Source organism: Calypte anna, chromosome 10 (assembly GCF_003957555.1).
Source record: "Calypte anna isolate BGI_N300 chromosome 10, bCalAnn1_v1.p, whole genome shotgun sequence".
NCBI classification, from domain to species: domain Eukaryota; kingdom Metazoa; phylum Chordata; class Aves; order Apodiformes; family Trochilidae; genus Calypte; species Calypte anna.
In genome coordinates, this window is record NC_044256.1 from 3,901,975 (window position 1) to 3,912,768 (window position 10,794).

A 10,794-nucleotide genomic window follows, 5' to 3' on the forward strand; every position below is an offset into this window, starting at 1 on the left:
GCATCAGAAATGCAAGTGGGGAATTCAGATTTAACCCGGTACTCTAGTTGCAAAAAATTGTCTGTTTTGCTGTTCTTCCAAATTCAGCTTTAACTTGTGCTCAGGTCTTTAGTGAGTGGTCTATCAGAATCTTGTTAAACTGACATCATGCTTCTAAACCTATACTGGAAATGGCTGACACAGTGCCTGAAGGGGATTAATTAAACTGTTCAGATGCCTATGTCAGCATCTCAAATATTCCCAAAAGTCTAAGAAACTTCTCATTATCACACACCATTCCACACCTAATAGCCTTGCTGCTCGTTGGTTGTCCTTAAAATTTCACCAACATTTCTTCCTACCAAAACTGGTATTAATTAAGAAAGCTTTGGAGTACCTAGTAGAAACCTTACACCTATGTGGAGGTTAGTGACAAGAGAGAGACAAGCTCTTTGGTGAAATGCATAACAAGAAAATGAGACTTGGTGGTCATAATTTGAAACAAAGTTCCAAACAGCTCTGCGCAGTGGGGTGAAAGGAATTGTTTTGAGGTTAGGCAAGCACTAGGACAAGAAACTAAAGAAATTGTGGAATCTTCATCCTGGGAGGTTATGAAGACCCAACTGGGCAAAGCCCAGGATAGGCTGACCCAAGTTTGGTGTTAACCTTGCTTTGTGTAGGACGCTGGACTAGAAGTCAAGACCTTGTGAGCTCCTTTAGAATAATTTTGTGACTCTGATATAACCAATCATGCAGGAAACTCGGGCTCCCTGCCAGAGTACTCAGTTATGAACAAATACTACTGAAAATTTAGCACTTTATAACTCACCCTGACTGTTGAAAAGGGTAGCTTTTTTGGTGAGATAACAGTAATTTTTGGTCACATCTGACACGAGGCCTAAAAATGTTATTGAGCATAGAAGAGCTGGTTATGGTAACTTCTAGTTTCCATTCCTTCCCTTGTGAATTCAGAATAAAAATAAAAAATAAATAAAAAAGGCTAGTAAGAAGCCTTTCTGTACAAGCAACCAGCCACTTAAGGAAGTTTTTTTACTCAACATATATATAAGGAGACCAGTATCAATGAGACATGGATCCTCAAAAGAGCATTAACACATAAAAGGTTTTAACTGTTTCTTTTCAAATGTGTCTACTGCATATCTAGGAGCAGTAAGCAGCATAGAAGACCATTTTTGCAACATATGAACACATGCAAATGTGCTAATGGAAAAAATACAAACCCCTCTGAGAAATATATGGATATTTAGGGGATTCAAAATAGGAAAACAGTGAAATATTTCTTCTGTTTGATTTTATGGGGGCAAAGATTTCATCACAAAGGAATAAACCTAGAGGGAAAAAAAAAGTAAGCATGGCATCAGAAAGAAAAAAGCTGAAAGCTGGCTGAACTGTGTAACTTCTGCTACTTCCAGTATAAGAGGGAAATACAGAAGATTTCCTGCCATGTAAGCTGCATGTTTTCTAAAAGAAAGCACACACAGCTCTAATCTTTTAAGTTACTGCAATTTCTCAGCTCATCACAGAAAATTTCTTACACAGAGGGGCAGAAAGGGACCCCTGTGCAATGGGCATGGGAGCTCAGGAGGCTCAGCATGATCTGGCAGCACCCATGCAGGTTTTGTGGCATGTGAACACAGAAGCCACGCAGCCAGTAGTTTCTTACCTGGACAGAAAGTGCTGATCTTGGGATACATGTGTTGATAAAAGTGTTGATAAAAGGGATACATGTAAGGAAATTTGTATTTTGATAACCTTAGCTCCTAACAGTCTTTCAGCATCAGTACATTTGATTCCCCCACCTGCTATGAGGGAAAAAGACAAAATCAATAATTAATTTTTCTAAAAGGCTCGTTTTCATGTTATGCAAAGTGCTAGCTCTATAAACTTCTATATGTTTCACAATACTACTGTGATAAATAGGACTATCAAAGTTGGAGTTTCTGTCTGTTCTGAGACAACACAAAAGATCTTGTTTGGTCGTTACACTAGAGTTACACCTCTTCCTCCAGACTCATTTGTTCTCCTTGCTCTGCCCTTTTTCGGAATAGTAAAACTAAGCCTGTGCATGTTTCTGAGTTACACAGAGATATGATTTTTATGCCTTTTTAGTCTCTCTGCTTATGCAGCTGGTATTGTTCTTAAAAACATTAACCAGGTCCTTTTTGGGTGTATCAGATGTGGAGCATCTCTCTGCCAGTCTCAGGGGCTGTAACTGAAACAATTTGAGTGGAAGTCATGGAAGCCAGTGGAGCACAAATTGTTGCCTACTACATCTGTTATGGTGATGGAAACCAGGTCTCATGAGCCCATGTCTGTTTCATCTCTGCATTTAGTCAGAAAAAATTAAGACTGTCTAAGCTTTCACATTAACCATTCATCCACATACTTTAAATTACAAAAGAATCTCATTAATTGTCTGTGTTTCAATTTTAATCTGAAATAAATACAAAACTTCTTGTGAAAGCACAGAACAGATTCCTTTACAGGTTAGTCCAGGAAAGGATGCAAGATTTTTTTTCTTTAGTCCACTGCATTGGTTTTCTTTCATAAGATGCGTGATACATCTTGAAGTCAAGTAAAAACCCTGAGAAGGATCATACCTTTGTCTAATCACATAGCAAGTAATTGGCTTATGAAACATATTTTTCTATGCTTTGAAAGAAAAGTTATTAGTGAACTGATCAAAAATTGTCTCAGAAATGGGCACAAAGGGCACTCTAGTTCATATCTACACTGGAACAAAATTTTTAAATTTCAAAGCAGACTCTTAGTTCTAAAATTCAGTGAGACTAATAGATTTTTTTTCAAGTACAGAATTACCTTTTCAATTTACAGTTAAATACTGCCAGGCTTAAGTATTTCAGGAAGAAAAAAACTTTGATGCACTTAGATACACTTGCCAACAACACGTGACATAAAATTAAAGCCTACAATTTACCAGCACCTCTAAACTATAAAACTTTATAGCTGATATGTAAAAATGAGTATAGTGCCTAAACATTTAAAATATGGAGATAGACAATTATTTAGGAATTTGTTTCATTATTTTATTTATCTTTATACCAAAATACAAATGTTTTGATAAGAAATTCAGTGTCTGCATATATATTTGTGTTAAAAAAACTAATTTGATTTTTAAACTAACAAAGAACATAAGATTTCTTTCCACTTTACCTCTGGGCTAAGTAAAAGGGAACTTTCAGTTTGACAGGTTAATAGTATTAATATAATAAATATTTAAAAGGTATAAGTTATGTTTAAAAATGTGTTTAACAAACCTTTGTTGGTTCCTCTGCAAAATGGACTACTACCTACTCAAAGTGGTTGCCTCTTAAGCAATGAGTAGTGGAATGGGGACCCTCTGTGGGGAAATGAAAGAAATGCAATTTCTTGTGCTTTCTGGCTTATCTTTAATCCTTTACATTTTCCTGTTTATCATTATTTGATTAAAAGAGAGGCAAGCATTTAATTCCCTCACTTACTCAGTTCTCTCAAGAGCCTTTTATAGTTTTCTGCAAAGGCCACGCTGATCTTTGCAGTAGTTGGTTATGAATCTGCTTTTGGATCCAGATTATCAGTGACTTTGCTGAGAGTCATAGTTATAAAGCTTGTGTGCTTTAAAACCTGAGGAAGCCTCGTCACAGGCTGTCCTATACATTAGTGCATTTGTAAGTAATTACATTCAGGCAAAGACTCTCCTGGGATTTGATTGCAGACTTGCCAAAGTGAAAACTTTGCCATAGAACTAAAGGAGTGGTAATACCAATTCTAGAGGTAGCAGAGCCTCTTGCAGCAAGAGCTCCCCAGGCTTAGAACAGCTGTGTGGGCTTTCTCCCACCTCAGCCCCCTGCCTCGGAAAGAGCCTGGGGCAGGCACAGAGCTTCCTGACCATGCACATCTGTCTATCTGCTTGTACTAGAGGAAGTCTTTCTGGGCATGCTGACTCTTTTCTCTTGTACACCAAGTATTTCACATAGTTCTACAGTGCATGTTCATTTTACAATCTATATGCTGTAGAACCTTCCACTCACAAAATTGCATTTGTTGTGGTTTTATGGTCTGATTTTCATGGTTTTGGAGAGTGCAGTTCAAAGGGTGCTGCCTCTGGGATGCATCAGACCCATTGAACATTGCTGACTGGAGTCCTTGAATTACAAGCACTAATGAACTACTTGTCCAGTCAGAGTTCAGTAGATACAGAAACCGCAGCGCAGAGAGTCAGGCAGAGTCAGTGAGAGAGTGGCAGAGCCTCCCTCAGTGCCTCTGTAGGCTGTTCTGGGTTGTGTGATACCACTACAGCTCGCCACAAGACAGGGGCTCTAACCCTCGTTACAGATGGGTAAATAACAGCTTTCTGCACTAAGGAAGAGATTCAGTATCTCATTGCTATAGTCAGAGCACACAAAGGAGTAATCTAACCCATGCACTTTTGATTCTTTATCTCCAATTAAAACTCACATGTATTAGTAGCAAGATAAAATACAGATGCTCTGCTCATGATTACAAAACTCCAAGTCAGATTTAGAGCCAGCTGTTTTTAATGTTACAGTTTGGAAGACTCTGTATTGGGGTTTATGGTGTATATCTGATATCCCTAAGGAAGGATATGGATAGACTAGAATTGAGACAGATTCTAGCAAGCACACGACTGTCAAGAGGAACAATTAATTTTAAATCCACCTTACTTAAATTATGTCACTTGCTCTTTCCTCCATCCAGGTCAGTACTTGAGTTTTTCAACTTTAATTATGTTTCTTCTAAATTAAGAGTAGGATGCTCAGAAGACAGCTTTATATTAAACAGCTAAAAAGAACCTGGATATTAGTACAAAAATCTAATGAACATTTGTATTTGGTGCAGGTGACATGGCTTTGGTAGTAGGGGGGGCTGTAGGGGTGGCCTCTGTGAGTACAGGCTGCGAGCCAAGAACTTCCACAATTAGTAATCAACAAGGAAATGTAGTTAGTAGATTAGCAGACAATCAAGAGGACTGCTAAATGACAGGATGTGCTTTGGTGGGCTTTTTGTGGGGTTTTTTTGTTTGGTTTTTTTGCAACTATAGCTTAGTCTTAATTTTAAGAAAAATATTTACTGTAATGTAGTAACAAAACCTCTATTTTGAACAAGTAATTATGTCTGAGTAACAGATCTGCTGGGAAGCAGGAACCAACTAGTGTCTGAATTTGGGGACAATAGACAAAATAGACAAAAGACAATAAAAGGAAAGCTTAAGTAACAAGAACAAAAATAAAAATGAAAGAAAAGATGTCACAAACATACAATTGTTAGAAAAACAAGTTAAAAGAAATATCAGAATTATGCCATTCCTTAAGGGGAGATAAATCAAACTTAGTTACCTCTTTTATTATTCAACGAAGGTTGAGAAGAACACAAAACCAGATAACTAAATATGCTTAAGTACACTGTGACCTAGTTACATAGACGCTGCAGTCACCCATTGCATCTGAGAGCATCTTTCCAAATCCCCAGGCTAAAATTAACATAAAAGCCAGGATTTCAAGAAAAGCATGTGGACCTAATTATTTCAAGTATATGCACTGTCTACAAACACCAAGCTGGATTGAATTGTTTGACATTTATTATGCCAGCAGGTGCGATTCAAGATCTGAAGTTCACAGCTGGATGGTTTAGGGTGCTATACATCTATAACTTCAGGACTGGGCCAGAAGTTTTGTCCCACCTGAGCTACAGAAGAGAAACATTCACAAGCTCTTAAAACCCCACTGAATGCTAAACCAAGTAGTGGAGTGCTCCTATTAAAAGGTTGTTTCCAGTCAACTCAGCTACATATGGCAACTTTTTAGCTCAAGCTGAGACTTCCTAGGATAGGATGCAAGCCAGCAGCCTGCTGGGTGCCTGGGCGCTTGTCCCATCTGTAGCCAGTGCTTCACAAACCCCTGAGCCTTTATAATGGCAGAAGAGGACTCTTGGGTATTGACCATGATTCTAGGCTGTGCTACAGTGGCTTCTAACGTGTAGGCTTCATCACTCATTTTATCTTATACGTAGGTCATAAAGCTAGAGATGCAGTATATAAAAAACAAACAAAAAAATAAGGTGCTTTTTTCTGTGAACTGTTGTAAAACCTGGTATCAGAATTCTTTCCCACTATCAGCTAGAGGTTGTCTTGCTTTTGATTCTTTTTTTATTTTTATTATTATTTTAAGAACTTTACTTTAAATACTTAGAACTCTAGCTTGGATTTAACTTCTACTTTGAAGCTGGAAGTCTTGATCTCAAGGGATTCATTCTGCCTTGACTGTGGTTTTGTATAAAGCAAAGCCAGATTGTTTCATTTTGTAGAGACTGAACGAGCTATTATTGACTTTTAAATATCCAGGATCTCTTCCAAAGCATGATGGTTGCTAACATGAATGATATAATTTTTAATGGAAATTAATTTTGTTTTTATTTTGCAATCTGTGCTGTAAATGATACTGTACTTTCATTTTCAATTTCATGACATAATATGGGGAAGGCTTTGAGCAAGTAATTCAGTGGGACTGTTTTAAACTGGTATGACTGTAAACTGCAAAAAGGGAGGAGGCAGCATATATTAAACTGCCACTCATCCCCTGGCGACAGCTTTCAGCAAGCCAGAGGGGTTAACTTACTAGACCAAATTTTTAAAGGCTGTAGTGAGCTGTGGTGTGAGCAAAACCTTTTCTTCTTTCATGTAGTGCAACTACGTGGCAGCCTAGCCAGAAACTGCTGCTTTACTCCTGAAAATATTTTTTTCCTAGTGTATTGCCATGCAGATAAAAGGAAAGTAAAACCACTCTATTCACATGACCTCTGGGGAGTCCCCGGTCTATTTCCAGCTAAAGAAGAATCCAGTGATTTGAGCACTGATATAAACTTCCCATGGAGCAGGACAAGAGGAAACACCTTCAGTCAAACATACGTCTCAGAAAGCAGCTGACATCTGCCAGCCCCCAGACCTCTTGTGGCAGCCAAGGGAGATCCTACAGATGAGGGAGGGATATCTGGGCATGGTGTATCTTTCCCCAAGGCTGATGAGCTCTGTCAGCAGCATTCCAAACTCTTGAGAACTGTGCTGAGAACTACATCATCCACACCCAATGAAAAGAAACTAAAATAGAAACCTCGCATGGGTGTTTGAGAGTAGTGGGACATAGAGTTACAGGTGGGAAATAATTCCAGGAACACAAATGACAAATTTCAGTGACAAGGCACAGGCAGTTTCTGTCCAGCCCTTTTTATAACTTGAAGTCCCATCATCTCCCTAGCCACTCAGCCTAAAATGGGACACTGTATTTATATCCTCTTGTTTTGAGCCACGCATCAGAGACATGGAAAATAAAATATTTATCAAGTAGCACTTTTACTAAGGAAAACTTTTATTTCAACTGTGCAATCAATCAGTATTTAGACAGCAGTTTCATAAACATTTGGCATTTAAATTTCTATTACTTTTTTTGGCATGACCTTGGGGTAGTATATAAACAACCCTGGAGGGGAAAAATGAACCAACACACTAGGTAACATTTACTAGAATGCTAGAAAAAGAAAAACAAATCCACATTATTAAACAAAATAGTTTTTAAAAGACATTAAAAAGTTACATTCAAATCAGGGCAAACATTAGCTTCCCTCATGCAATGGAGTTCACAGAGCTGATCCCCTGAGACAAATATAAAATTAATACAATTCAGCTCCATCCTCCATTAGCCAGTCAGCCATTGCTGCCCTTACAAGAAAATGGCACACGGAGTGAAAGGATCCAGACCACCACAATATGAGATACATTCCTGGCTCCTACACTGGCAATTCATTCACTTAAAAAAAATGAAAAAAAAACCAAAACCCAAACAATCAAAAAGCAACATTTCTGTAAGTCAGGTTTTCAGTCTTTGCTGAAATCACATCAGGCAGGTGCAATGTGGGTGTATGCAACCAAGAAAAGCAGAAAAGTTCCAGGAGCACAGCTCCCAGTGAACGATAGGGCCCAACACAGTAAAACCTTAAACATGTTTACATCCCTTCTGAGTCAATTGGGACTGGTCTCAGTATATAGAGAGAATTCCAAAGAAATAAACTTATTCTCATTTGAGCCAAATTGGATTTGTGATCTTTCCATATGGGCCTCTGTTAAGTGACTGTTTTTTAGATTTGTATCAGAGAATAGTATTTTGTGAAACACGTGATCCAAAATACACAGTTACATAAAGAATATATTTTGAACTTATGTTATTATAGAATGACACTCAGTATTTCTTGCACACGAATTCCTCTGCTTTAGGAATTTCTTGCTATTAGCAGAGCTACAGTTGCAGAAATTAATAAATCTGTAGCCACTTTTTAAGCTAAGAACAACCTCTTTAGCAATTACTAGGTCTAATTCTGCTTCCAATTTTGCCAGAATAACTTCAAGTAAATTGATTCCTGTGAAACACCACCAGAGTTATAACTGTGCAGCTCTGTTTTCAGTTGATGAGAATGAGATTTTTGGCTGACCATGGAGTGCCCTGCATTCCCCATGTTAGGAGATGGACTTTTCCCTGCACAAATTTCTGTGACAAATGATCAGAGTAACATATTACTGAGCCCCACCAAGCCCTGGTAATTATTCTCATGTGTGCTCTGGTTGCAGCAAATGGCAAATTTGCAATGAAAAACTGATAAACCAGCTTGAAATACTGAGTATTTACTACAGGCTAGGACTGGGTGCATGCAGTTAGCAGCATGCCTGGTAACTTGTTACTTTACAACAACCATTTGTGAATGGGAGTTTCAAACACCTAGGAGTTCTGTCCTTCAAAAATGATATTGTGAAGATTTAAAAACCAAGCAAAAAAAGCACTGATTTTGTCTGTCCAGATCAATGCAAACTGAAATAAAAATTAATTATCCCATTGACTTAAAAAGAAACAGGATGAGGACCCCAACTTGGACAAGGCAAACCAGATTTAGCTTGTAGTGTAAAGCAAGGGAATAAAACCAAAGAGGTAATGTATTTAAAATAATTAAAAACAGGTAAAGAAATCTTTGGATACTCTTCTGTTAAATTCTCATCAGTTATACAGAAAATGCAGAGCTACTAGAGAAAATCATTTAAAGTATGTGTAGATTTTTCAAGTTTCTGTTACAAAAGCAGAGCTATTACAAATATTTATGTATCTGCTGACAGGCCCTGTTCTACACAGCCTATTCATTCCCAGTTCTCCTAAATAACTCCTGAAAGATAAGAATACCAATCTGTTAAATGTGAAGAAAGTACACGAGTGTAACTGTGAGCAGATTAAGTGTTTGGATTTGGATTCAGGTCCTGCAGAACAGGCACTGCAACTGCAACTGAAGGACAGGGTCCTCATTTGGAAACACAGTGAGCACTCAGGCAGTTTCCAGGTTTCCTTGGTAAATTTTGATGCTTTTCAAGTCACACCAACTGTAGTATTTTGGCTTTTTTTGTAAAGTACGAGGGTTGCATAGACACTCATTACACCAGCCATGGCTCTTTAGTTCTTAATACAGTTAAAATCAATTTACATGGTGTAACACTAAAGTCCACATTTATGTTCATCCCTAGAACATATTTAATACAAATTCATAATTAGAAAATTATAATTTTTTTCTCCAGGACCTAGTTTCTACAGACAAAGCCAAGAAGAAAAATACTGGAAAACCTTAAACCATTCTGCTGGCTGTGCTCTGCTAGCTCTTTCAAGGCAAATGGAATGAACAACGTTTACACATGAAAACCTGATTTCCTTAGACAGCCACAGATGAACTTTTAAGAAAAGTAATTTCTGTAAAATCATATCTATAATTACATACATTGGCTTCAAGGATATGAAGCATTTAAATTTGGAGCCCAATTCTGCACTGTTAGATCATGAAGGATTGATTCTCCTATCAAGTTCAACAGCAAAAGTATCAATTTCTACTCTATTTTTCTGGAGATTCCTTTCCTTATATTGGTGGATTTTTCAATCATAAAACAAATTTTCTCTTGCAAAATCTCACAATGTATTAGCAATAGGCATGAATTTTGAGAACATATTTTTTGTTCTGTAGTAATCACAACTACATGACAAAATAAAGGAAAGCACATGAATGTAGACTAGGTTCTGGAGAAACAATATATTTGGTTAACATAAAAATAAAGAAAAAGACAGAATAATGAACATCTAACTAAGCTTGCCTACATGCTGAGGTAACCTTAAATATCTTTGGTTTTCTTTATTTGCTGATAAAAAGTACCTTAATAAACATTAAGTGATGAATAGAGTTCTGGATGCACTGCTCTAGCACACTGATTTTCATCTCTTTGGTAACTGTTGCTAGATTTTCTATTTTAGACTAAGATTTTATATGAAGTCTCTTTTTACCAAATTATCCATAGGTTAAATTATGGAGTGGGTCTCTGGAAGAAAAAGTTTAGGATTTGAAGTATTTAATCGTAATGAAGGTCATAAAATTACATCTGATTATCAGTACTTACAGCAAACAAATCTTTGGAAAAGCAAACGTTACCATCTGCATATCAGCTCTTTCTGAATGAAACTAACAAAAGAGGCTACTCTGAAGGATGAAGTGTGACACTTCATGCTACAGTTACTCAATCTAGTTTTGATTAATTCACACTTTACCTAACTAGAAACAGTAATCTGCTGTACACTAAACATTCTGCCTGCCAAAACCAAAAATAGATCTTTGGTGAGAAGGTTTTCTTTTTCTTCAGCAAGTAGATAAAAAACTTCAAAAATATTTTTTTTTAATACTGTATTGTTCATCAGCTACATGCTGGAG